Here is an 11,086-nt window from a genome sequence, read left to right on the forward strand (position 1 = left end):
GGAGGGCAGAGAGGGCGTGTGGGGTTGAGATAGGAAAGGGACCCGTCCAAAACCGTAAGGAGCAGCTGATGGAGGCGTGTGGAAATTCAGTCACCGCCGGGCAGGGAAGAGGGAGCACGGGCTTCCAAATGCAGCAGTGGTTAATCAGCAATCTCTAAATACTTTAGGTGAGACAGGAGTGTGCTACTGCTCTTTCACTTATCACTGCTGTTACAAGGCATTAGTGAAGACCAGAGAGGAGCAGAGGTATCTCCAATTCCCAAGAGAATTTCACCCAGCTCCCTTTTCAGCTGTATGGATTATTGCTTGGAGGCCCTCGTGTTTGCTAACTCAGATGCTCCCCCCTTCAGCTTCATAAAAAGACGTGCAGTATCTGCGTCTTTTCCTTGGCAAAATCCTAGGAGCACAGCTGATAACACGAAGATCCTGGATCTGAGCATCTGTTATTTGAGATGCATCCATGCACCACAGTACACATAAGTACTTTCCCTCTCCTTATTTTATGGCCCAGCTCCATGAACTGCTGAGAGAAGACAGACGTTGCTCCATGAGACTCTTCGCTTCTTACCTTATCTGTGTTTTCTTGCTATATCCAAATTTCAAAATTTACAAAATAAAAAAAAACAAAAAAAGAAAAAAATGTAACTGCAGAAAAGGAGATGTGGCCTTTTTCATTTGCTCCTCCTAATTAAGACAGAGCTTACTAGAGAGATTCTGCTTTGACATAAAGCATCTCGGTCCAAAATGTTCTTGTTCACCATGGAAAGACTAATAAGAGTGTACTGCAGAGATCTGAAGAAATTTTAAAATACCTGTTCTTCCTATACAGTCACTGTCCAAAGTTGAAATGAGTATGGGAATTAGTAAGTGGAGGCAGGTTTTTTTCCCCAAAGCTGTTACAGAAACAGGAAATTGAATGGGTGGAATCCTACTGTCATCAATGCTGCACTTCCTCTGCTGATGGAGAATAACCATACCCAGGTTTTGGTCCTGACTTGCTGGGAGTGTATGCTGTACACCCCAGATAAAAGGATTTATCATGAAGGACACTCCAGTGGGAGAGCTGGAGTAGATAGCTCAGTTTGAGAACATGTAGGCTTCATCTGCAGTTTGAACTTAGGAATCTTCAGAGAAAATAATTTGGCTGAACTGACAACTAGATTTTAGGATGCAGAGGAACCTGCTACATCTTGCTTGCAGCAAACTGTTCCATATCTGAGTCCTATCCTCATTAAGCTGAGGAATCCTTGAGTCACCCAAAATCTAGAGAAAAGGAAAATCCCAAATGTCTGAGAAAGAAGAGCCTGTGTCCTTGGGTCTAGAAGGTTTCTAAATGCATATCCACTCATTTGACTGAAAAGTGGAAGGTGTGGCTGTTGATGGTTAGAGAAGGCCTTTGAGTCATACAAATCCAGTAGTTTAATGACTTAATCAACAATCAAGAGAGATTGAATGCATGAAAAAACATCCAGACACAAAGGTTGATGAGGTTTATCTGGTCTTGGACTTCCACCTACCCTGAGCTGGTTACTCATGGGAATATCAACAAGGTCAGGCACATGTGACATGCTGCTAGCAAACTGAAACAAATGACATGTACTGAGAAGGGCTGAGGGGTTTGGGTTTTTTACTGTGTAAACATGTTGCTACATTGACAACAGCAATAATGTCAATAACTTCCTTCTGCTTCAAGCAATCCCCATCAGATCCTCCAGTTCTGGTGTTGGGTTAAGTCCTTAAGAGGTTGTCCTTTGGCCTACAATGCATTTTGCAGAGCTGATAAAGAAAAGGCTGTATTGTGCTCATACTACAACTACTTCCAAGTGATTGAGTCGTTGCAAATTATGCATGTGTGAAAAAATGAAGTGGTCACTATGGTGTTTTGAACACTTTGTGCATTTTTTCCAGAGAAGGAGAGTCCATATTCCCAGCGAGTGTTCCTGTTTGCAATATGCTCTATTCTTTCCAAGTGCTTCATAAAACGATTGCCTCAACCCACTACTAATGGATTATAGATTAAGCAGAAACGAAAGGGCACAGGACTGTTCTTTCATATTGTCTCCCAATTTAACTTGCTTAAGCAATAGGTAATAATTGACAGAAGCAATTGAAGAGTCACAGTCTGATTTGCGTTTATCACTGGAAGTCTGCACTATGTTTATGTTATCTTTTGTTTAAGGAGGTGGTTCTATGATCATCTGGGGTTTGGGACAGAATCATTATGTTCTTACTGACATTCCAATGGACAGTTGCAAGTTGGCCCCACTGCAGTTCTCTGGAATGGATTTCAGTGCAGTACCTCTGAGGAGGGGCAAAGTGACTTTTAACCTCAGAGCTCTAAATTCAAGGTTCTGTTTGATTATATTATTTTAATGTTTATTTAACTTTAGTATTCATCTAACAAAATGGGGAAAATATCTTTGTGTCAGCATATACTATCTTGGGATACTTAAAAAGTGTGAAGTCCATGCATAAAACATCTGAAAAGTTTTCCTTTAAGGAAAAGGCATCCAGTGTTGGTGATATCTATTGTCAGCAAGGGAATGGGAGAAAAAAAGTGCATTTGAAAAATTCAATTCAGCATTTCTCAAGACTTCCTTATGCATATTATTTATTTGTCTTCCCTTAAAATATGAATGAAGTCAGTGAAAGTGCTCTGTGTTGGAGGCTCTTCAAATTTCAGGTGGAAAAAGCCAGGCTGTGTTTGTACTCTCGGTGCTCGTGAAAAAATCAATAATTGTGGCATTAGGAAGGGCTGCTTCTCTTGTCCCTTTCTTAAGCTTTGCTACTCTTACTATTATTTTCATGTATATATTTTTCTTCCATGGTTCTTCTCTTCACTCCATCAAGGAGTATTTCTCAGCCCTTTATGGTGGTAAAATTGAAAGGAACAAAGGATTCAAAAAGAACTTATTTGGGACATGTTGGTGGATGAGAAACTCATCTTGACCTGGAAATTGCTTGCAGCTCAGAAGGCCAACAGCATCCTGGACAGTGTCAAAAGGAGCGTAGCCAGCAGGGAAGGGAGGTGATTCTCCCCCTCTAATCTTTCCTTGTGAGAACCCATCTGGAGTGTTGCATCCAGCTCTGGAGTCCTCAGCACAGGAAAGATGTGGACCTGTTGGAGGGCCACAAAAATTATCAGAGGCATGGAGGACCTTTGAAGACAGACTGAGAGAACAGGAGTTGTTCATCCTGCAGAAGAGAAGGCCCTGGGGACACCTAAAGCAGCCTTTGAGTACTTAATGGAGGGCTACAAGAGAGCTGGAGAGGGACTTTTAACAAGGGCTTGTAGTGGTAGGACAAGGGGGAATGGCCTTAAACTGGATGAGGGTAGATTCAGAGATTTCAGAGAAGTTGTGGATGTGCTGTCTCTGGAGGTATTCAAGGCCAGGGTGGGTGAGGCTTTGAGCAACCTGGTCTAGTGGAAGGTGTCCCAGCCTATGGCAGGGTGGTTGGAACTCGATGATATTTACGGTCCCTTCCAACCCAGACCATTCTATGATTCTATGATAATTTATCTTCTTCCCTTAACTATGTTTCCTTCAATTAAATGTATTCCAATTCATCAGGCGTAGCAGGTATTGTTTTACTCTCTGTTTGGGTGACTGAAGATCCCTTCAACAGCTGCTGCAACAGGAAGACTGCTCAATATTTGTCTCCCATGGGATGACTTGCAGGATCTGATTTGCATGAAATCAGCTCCCTGCCTTTGACTACAGCTGGCAAACTGCTAAATACAAAATCATGGTTAATAGAGGACCGTGGAAAGTGAGCAACTATATTGAGGACATTTGTCTTATCAATTTTTTTCATTAAAAATATTAACAGAAGCTGCTACAGAACTTAGAGAATTTTTGAAAGAGCACAGTAGAACTGGATGTTGAATCCACATTAAATTTCCTGTCTTTAAGGAAGATTTATTGCAGTAAAGCATTCTCAGTTTTATTTACCTGTTTTCATTCCTTCATAATCACTTCAAATAAGTGATTATCCCAAAAGGATAAATAGTTGTATTTCACACAAAAGACCAAAATATCTTAGAATGCTTTATAATCATGTAACACCTCCCTCCAAAATGAAATAACTTCTGTATACCTTTGATAAACTCTTTTTCTATGTACATCAGCACTATGGCACCAGCTGAATTCAGTGGAGTCAGAAATAAGCTCAGTGAATCTTCTTCCTTTAGGCAATTTCTTAGATTTTCTTTAGCATGTTAAGAGTGAAGATTATTTATAAGAATTGTATACAAATGTAATTTTTAAGTTGTAAAAAATTTCTAGCCATGTTTTAGATAACTACAGATTTCAACAAGTCTGTCACAGGGTACTGCAAATATTATTTCTTAGAATTTAGGATTACATAATGTTGTGACTAGAACAATTTTCTTATGACAAAACATAGAAAATTTAGATTCTACTTGAGTTGCTCAATGTTTCTTACTATTTTGGAGGATTGTTAAAATTAAACATAAGTATTTTTTGGTACCAAAGTCATCTTTCAGGCATTACTTCGTGCATATTGAATGCCTTTGTAGTACAAGACAAACGTGTACTTGACACAGGACACTGTATGCACATGACTGGCCCCATTGATTGCAACAAAAATTATCATGCACATAAAGTAGGAACATTCTTAAAATATCTTGATGACTTGTGGAGACGGTTTATTTTCCTATCAGTCTAAAAATATGACCTAGCTGGTTCTGATTACATCTTAGAATTTCAAGTAAGTACTTTCTTTACAATCTTTGCAATCAGGAAATGTAATACTAGGAAGAAATTAATCCCTCCTTGCAATGCATCACCTAATTTAAAATCATCTATAAATTAAACAACAATATTTGGCTAAACCCTTGGAAATATCAGGTAAGTATATGTTTTTGAATCCTCTAAGGTGTGCTAAAGTAGAAGAATTTGTATAGATGTGCAAACATCAGTGCATGGTATTGTAGTGTGTATGCCCTAGACTGCTACATAATTTTTAGTTATTTTCTTTTATTTTTTTGAATATGTAAAACTTCAGGATTAACTTTGCAGGTTTTTTGTTTTCTCTCCACTCAAAAGAGTTCAGCACAGTAAAACTTAAAACCCTAACCAAGAAAGAAGATTCCAGGATGCTCATTATTATTATTATCCTAAAACACTTTTTTCAACATGTTGAGGTTTTGAGCTACATACAAAAAAACCCAAAAAACAACAACAACAACAAAAACCACCCCAAAACCCCATTCTTTTTTAGCAGATCTCCATAGGACTGCTTCTGTTTCACAGCAGGAAAATGAAATCATGTCTTTTTATTCTGTTCTCTGCTAAGCTGTTTTTCTTTTCTAGAAAAGGAGATAAAACTCCTTAGAAAAAAAAATTCCAGTGTCATAAACATTGTGGGTTAAAACATCTGTTCTAATTAACAGTTTCATAGAGGATGCATAGAGGTTTCACTAGCATAGTGAAACCAAACCCACCAAAGCAATTTGCTCTGGTGCACGATGACTTGCTCGCTATCTGACATTAAAAATATTTTAATCTGCAGAAACTAGGAAAAAAAGCAATGCCAATTATTCATGACATTTCTGAAAATTAAGGAAGAAAATTGGATTGTGCCGGGGTAATGAATCTGGTAAATAAAGCCGAGGAAATAGAGTGCGACAAGTGAAGAGGACGGGTGAGTTTTAGCCTTAGTGAGAGATGGTTCCCGGCCACGCGATGGCAGCAGAGGCTGCAGAATTAGGATTGTTTTTAACACGAAACCACGGATAAACAGGATATGCCCTGCAGCTCCTAACTGGAACTTCGGGTTCCAGAAAATATACATTATGTACATTTTCATTTAAAGAAGTGGCATGTTTATCAGACCAGAAGTTTCTGTGGAGTGGGGTTACATACTTTTCATTAAAAAAAAAAAATACATTTGGGGCAATTTTCTTTCCAGTAAGACAGTATTTTTTATTTCATTTGCCAATATTTCTGTCTTCCTCAGTTACTTGGGTTAGTTACAAAGAGAAGAATAGATAATTTCAATAACAGCAAGACAGTTGCTTCCTTTTTCCTCATTTTTTTTCCTAGTACTTTTGTCCACAGGAAAGAACTGTGGTATAAAACCCCTTTTGGACAAAACCAGAAAATTAAAATCTAGAATGCTTTCAGTTTTCAGGAGGAGGACTAAAAAAAACATGCTTGTTCTAAAATAGATTCTTGAACTAAGGAAGCAGAATTTTTTGACTCAGATCAGTATAAATTAATAAGCTCTACCTCTGTAATTTAAAAAGAAAACTGCAATCTGCTTATTGTATCCAAAGTAGACGTTCTTCCTCAACTCATAGGCAGCTATTTTTATATGTATATCCTTCATATGACAATTTCTAAGAACTCGGGATTTGTGCAAGATAGTAAACAAAACCTCGCAACTCTACAAGTTAAAAATTATCTTTCCAAGAAGTTGAGATTTTTTTTCTTCTGAAATGTATAGCATCAAGATTTTCCTATAGAATTCTTTCCTGCAAAAGGCACAGTCCCCTTTCTGTGTTCCAGATAGCACAGTTCCCTTTCTGTGATCTGTTTCCATTATGTGTTCCATACACTGCAAGTTCAGCTTTAATCAAACAAGACAGTCCAGAAAAACCTCCATCAAAGCCTCTCTTCAATCCAGGCAAATACTTATATGAGAATTTCCTGCTGGAGCATGACATTTTGCAGATCTGAAAGGCAGCCAGGCAGAGTTTGGACAAGCAGCTTTCTCTATGGCTTTGATGGGCAGGAGCATGGGCTGGATGTTCTCCAAAGTCCTATTTCCTTTGAGTCTATGAGAGTTGTCTTGAGATTTGTCCTACCCTTCAGAAGGGTGGCTGCTGCTCTTACAGAAAGTCACTATTAGAAAAGTGTTTGCTTTCCAGCAAAACCGAGGAGGCTACAGGCTATGCACAGCACTGAATTCTGCACAAACCAGAGGTCTTCTCTCCTGGCCCCTTGCTGGATTGCTCCAATATGGCAGAAAGTGGTGGGGAAGACTATAATTACCAGCTGGGGAATTGACTCAGCAATACATGTAATTTTGGGTAGCCAGAAGAGAACTTGTTCACTAGCTCATTTTGTGCATCCAAACTCCTGCACTGGATGAATATGAATGAGCCTTTGCAATTAGAGAGTTTGCCTAAAGCACTGTGGATTCCCTTCCTCCAGCCTGTGATTCAACTGCTCTGTCACGACTACCTGAGGTGTTCAAAGCAAGCACTGTCTCACAGGGCCAGCAACACTGTAAATAAGCTTTTTGCAGATGAGCCCTGCTTGCTCCTGATGCAACAGCTTAAGGCATTACTGCTCTGCCAGTCTGAATAGTGGAAAAATCACATAGTCCCATTCTTTTACTGGTCCTAGGTTTGAGGGGGGTTATAAGTATAATTTTTAGATTGTAGACCTGAAAAGCAAAGAAATAAATTATCTGCCAACTCTAGTACTGAGGGTTTAGATGGCATTGTCCCCCACAATCTGAGGATTGATAGAATAAATTACCTGCAGTGTGAGCACATGGATTCACAAGGGACAGTCCTGTTAACCAGTTTGATTATGATACAGTCACACATCTATTGGCTGAAGGGAAGACAGTGAGTGCAGTTTTTCTGGATTTAATAAAGCTTTTGATATTGTCCCTCACATCATCCTGTTGGATATCCAAACATGGGATGAGTTGGTTCACAATGCACTGGGTGAAGAACTGGCTGAAGGACAGGGCTCATGTGGTTGTGGTGAATTAGGTCACATCTGGCTGGTTACTGGCCATCAGCAGTGCTCCTCAGGGCTCACTCCTCTTCTTCTCTTCTCTTCTCTTCTCTTCTCTTCTCTTCTCTTCTCTTCTCTTCTCTTCTCTCCTCTTCTCTTCTCTTTCTCTTCCCTTCTCCCTTCTCTTCTTTCCTGTAAAATGGCTGTTCTGTGCAATTAGGGGCAAATGCAAATTTAGGTGATATGAGCAGCTCTCAGCATACATCAGGAGAAGAAAACAGTCCTATTGAGGGACCAGAAACTTGCTAGAGACAACTGCAACTCCGTGTGCACTTATTCTGCACAACCAGCCAGCCAAGGAGCTAACTCCTTCCACCTCACAAAAGGCCTTAAGCAAACAGAGGTTTTTTCATCTGAAAAATGAATATGAGTTCTTTCCTTAAGGTGTTACTGTGGCTAATTTCCCAAGTTCTAAAGAAAATGCTGACACATATCTGAAAATGTGGTGTCTGTCACTTTTCTTGTCACAATATGTAAATTGGATCCAACTTCCTATGGAATCTCTATCTTGTTTATACTTTTGCTTGTTTTATTTCTTATCTTAGTTCAACTTTTTTTCAAAACTCAAAGCTCTCTTACTCCTCTTGCTAGCATTCTGGTTCTTTTATCTACACCCTTCTGTGAGCCTCCAATAGTCTTCCAGTCCTTACTCAGAATTTCTTATTATTCTAGCACTAATGCTGTTTTACATTCTTGTGGCTGATACCAGAAAAATATCAAGATAGGACCACTAACTGTCCAACTTAACTTGAAAATCTGTCCCCAAAGCTATATCCTTTTTCTATGCCCTGATGTCACTTTTTAAATCTCCATCTGAAAACAGTGTTTACTTCTTATTTTGAAGGTTAATTCAAATAAAATATTTAAGAGCTAAATATCTTTTTTTCTTTACTAGTTGGTTAAACAGGTGCACAGAATATGGAATATAAAGTATGATTCAAAGAGATAATACAATAAAATATTTGGGATTCTGGAAAACTGAGTCATGTAGCCAATGACAATTTCGCACTTTCCACAACTTTGTGGCCATATAGGAGTAGAAATGACAGGAGATCAGAGTGCAGAAATCAGTCAGGTACTCATTGGCAAGTGAATGCATCAGACCAGTCTATCCAACCTTTATTTTCTATCACTCAAATAAAGTAGTACATGGCTTTGTATTTTGTGCTGGCAAAGAAATCCCTGTCAGCTGTTGAGGGAGCAGTCTCATTCAGTCCAATAAATGCTGGCTTCCATGTGTGTGTTCCATGTTCTTGTTTGTCTAAGACACCTCTGAAATGATCCAGGCATCTTTAGATATTCTTTTTTTTTATTGCAAGTTTTTGCAAGTAAATCATCTGATAGAAAAAGCAGGTGAGTAGGAGGAGAGGCAGGGGTTATTGTAATAGACAGAGCATGAGTCGTCAGAAGGATTATTGGGAGAGAAAAAGCTCCAGGATAATATCTACCCACATGCATTGCTGCTGAACTGCAGCAGCAGATTCTCTTTAGGTCTGTAATTTAGGATATAGCTTTTGTGGAAAAATTAATGTAAGGAATGAACTTCTCAGATTCTCTCCAGGAGAACTAATTCTGATCTCAGACTTTATTAGTTATTTCTGGTATACCTTTCCTGATTATAAAAAGCCTTTTTTATCTAACTGTACCAGAGAGTAATAGAAAAACGTACTCTGGGTTATCCTCTAGGCATGTGTGAACCTTGTTCTTGTCCATAACTATCAAAGCATGAAAAAGTAGAATGAGGCAGATGGGCAAATTATTCCCACAAGAGCCCAGCTAGATCCTTTGATATACCAAGAAACCTCCAGAATTTCTGAGAAACTCTGCCATGTACCAATGTAATAAGCTAGTACAAGCTATGGATAGCTTCTGCACAGGGAGAAGCATCTGCCATAAACCCCACACTGCCTGGCAACTGCATGGTATCTGTTGGGCTTTTAAGGTTTTCTCTGCAGGAGCAGAAATCGGACACTGCTTGGGATTGCCCATTGTCTGGACACAACATCATGTTTGAGGTAACATTCTTCAGCCTTAGCAGGGGTTAAGAAGGAATAAATTATGTGAGGAATGTGGTGGCCTGGTGGTTACATGTTCATGTTATTCTGCTGTGTTATACCTTTTGTAAAAAACTACACAAAAGAAGTCAGGAGATGACCTCATAGGCTCTTCTAGATGTATTAATAACCACAAAGGTGGAAGAAAGCACAGAAACTGTAAAAATACCCAGAACATAAGGTAGCTGGGCCGCCTTTTTTCAGCCATATCCCTGTTGACTAAGAAATAGTTTTCTTTTGTCTGTTTCAGACTTGTCTGTCCTTTAGGATAGATGCTTTTAAAAAGGTGACATAAAAAAAAAAGGAGAGACAAAAGCAATGGAGGACCATTTTTGAAGTGAAGAATCACATTCTATAAAAGATTAGCAAGTTTGTGTGGAATTAAAGGAAATCCATAAGCATCATGAGAGTGCTAACGAAGAGGGTGCTTTATGAAGAATTGCATTGCAGGTATTGGCTCAAAGTTTGAGCAGGTCATCCCCTGTGAAGGATGCTCTGAGGTGGGAAGGATAGATGGAGGTACTGATTCCTCCCTCTGGCAGACTGGAGCGCCTGAACACCAGCTTAAAATGCTCCTGGGTACAAAAGTATGGCCCCACCGACCTCACCTCGCTAGCACACAAGCATCACATCCACAGTTTGAAAAGAAAAATGGGATGTGAGGACACAAAAGTAAATCAAAAATGAGAAAAACAGTACACAGGTTTAGAATCATGGAATTGTAAACTCATAAAATGCCCCATTTGGGGCACTGGAAGTGTTCAAGGTTGCATTGGATGAGGATTTGAACAACCAGGTCTATTGGAAGATGTCCCTGGACATGGCAGGGGGGTTGGAACCAGATGATCATCAAAGACCTTTCCAACCCAAACCATTCAATAATTCTATGGTTTACCTAAGGTAGATCGCTCATGACTTAGTTGATACAATTGAATTGATAATGCCTCTGCCACTGAAGCACAGGCGATAGAGCACCTTGTGGATGGACAAGGAGACGGGCGCTTCGGCCACCGCATCATCACCTCAGGGCCGGGCGGGGCGGCGCCACAGCCCTCGGCGGCAGGACGCCGCGATTCCAGAAGGAATAGCCGGGCTGGGGACCCGGAGAAGCCTCAGGCAGCCCTCCCGGCAGGGACGACCAGCCCCAGTTCGCTCCTCCGCTCCCGGCCCTTCCCGCGGGCACCGCCCCGGGGCCGGGCCGGGCCGGGCCGGCGCGGAGGTCGCGCATGCGCGGCGCGGCGGGGCGGGGGCGGC

This window comes from Pyrgilauda ruficollis, unplaced genomic scaffold (assembly GCF_017590135.1).
Source record: "Pyrgilauda ruficollis isolate IOZ18807 unplaced genomic scaffold, ASM1759013v1 scaffold41, whole genome shotgun sequence".
Taxonomy (NCBI): domain Eukaryota; kingdom Metazoa; phylum Chordata; class Aves; order Passeriformes; family Passeridae; genus Pyrgilauda; species Pyrgilauda ruficollis.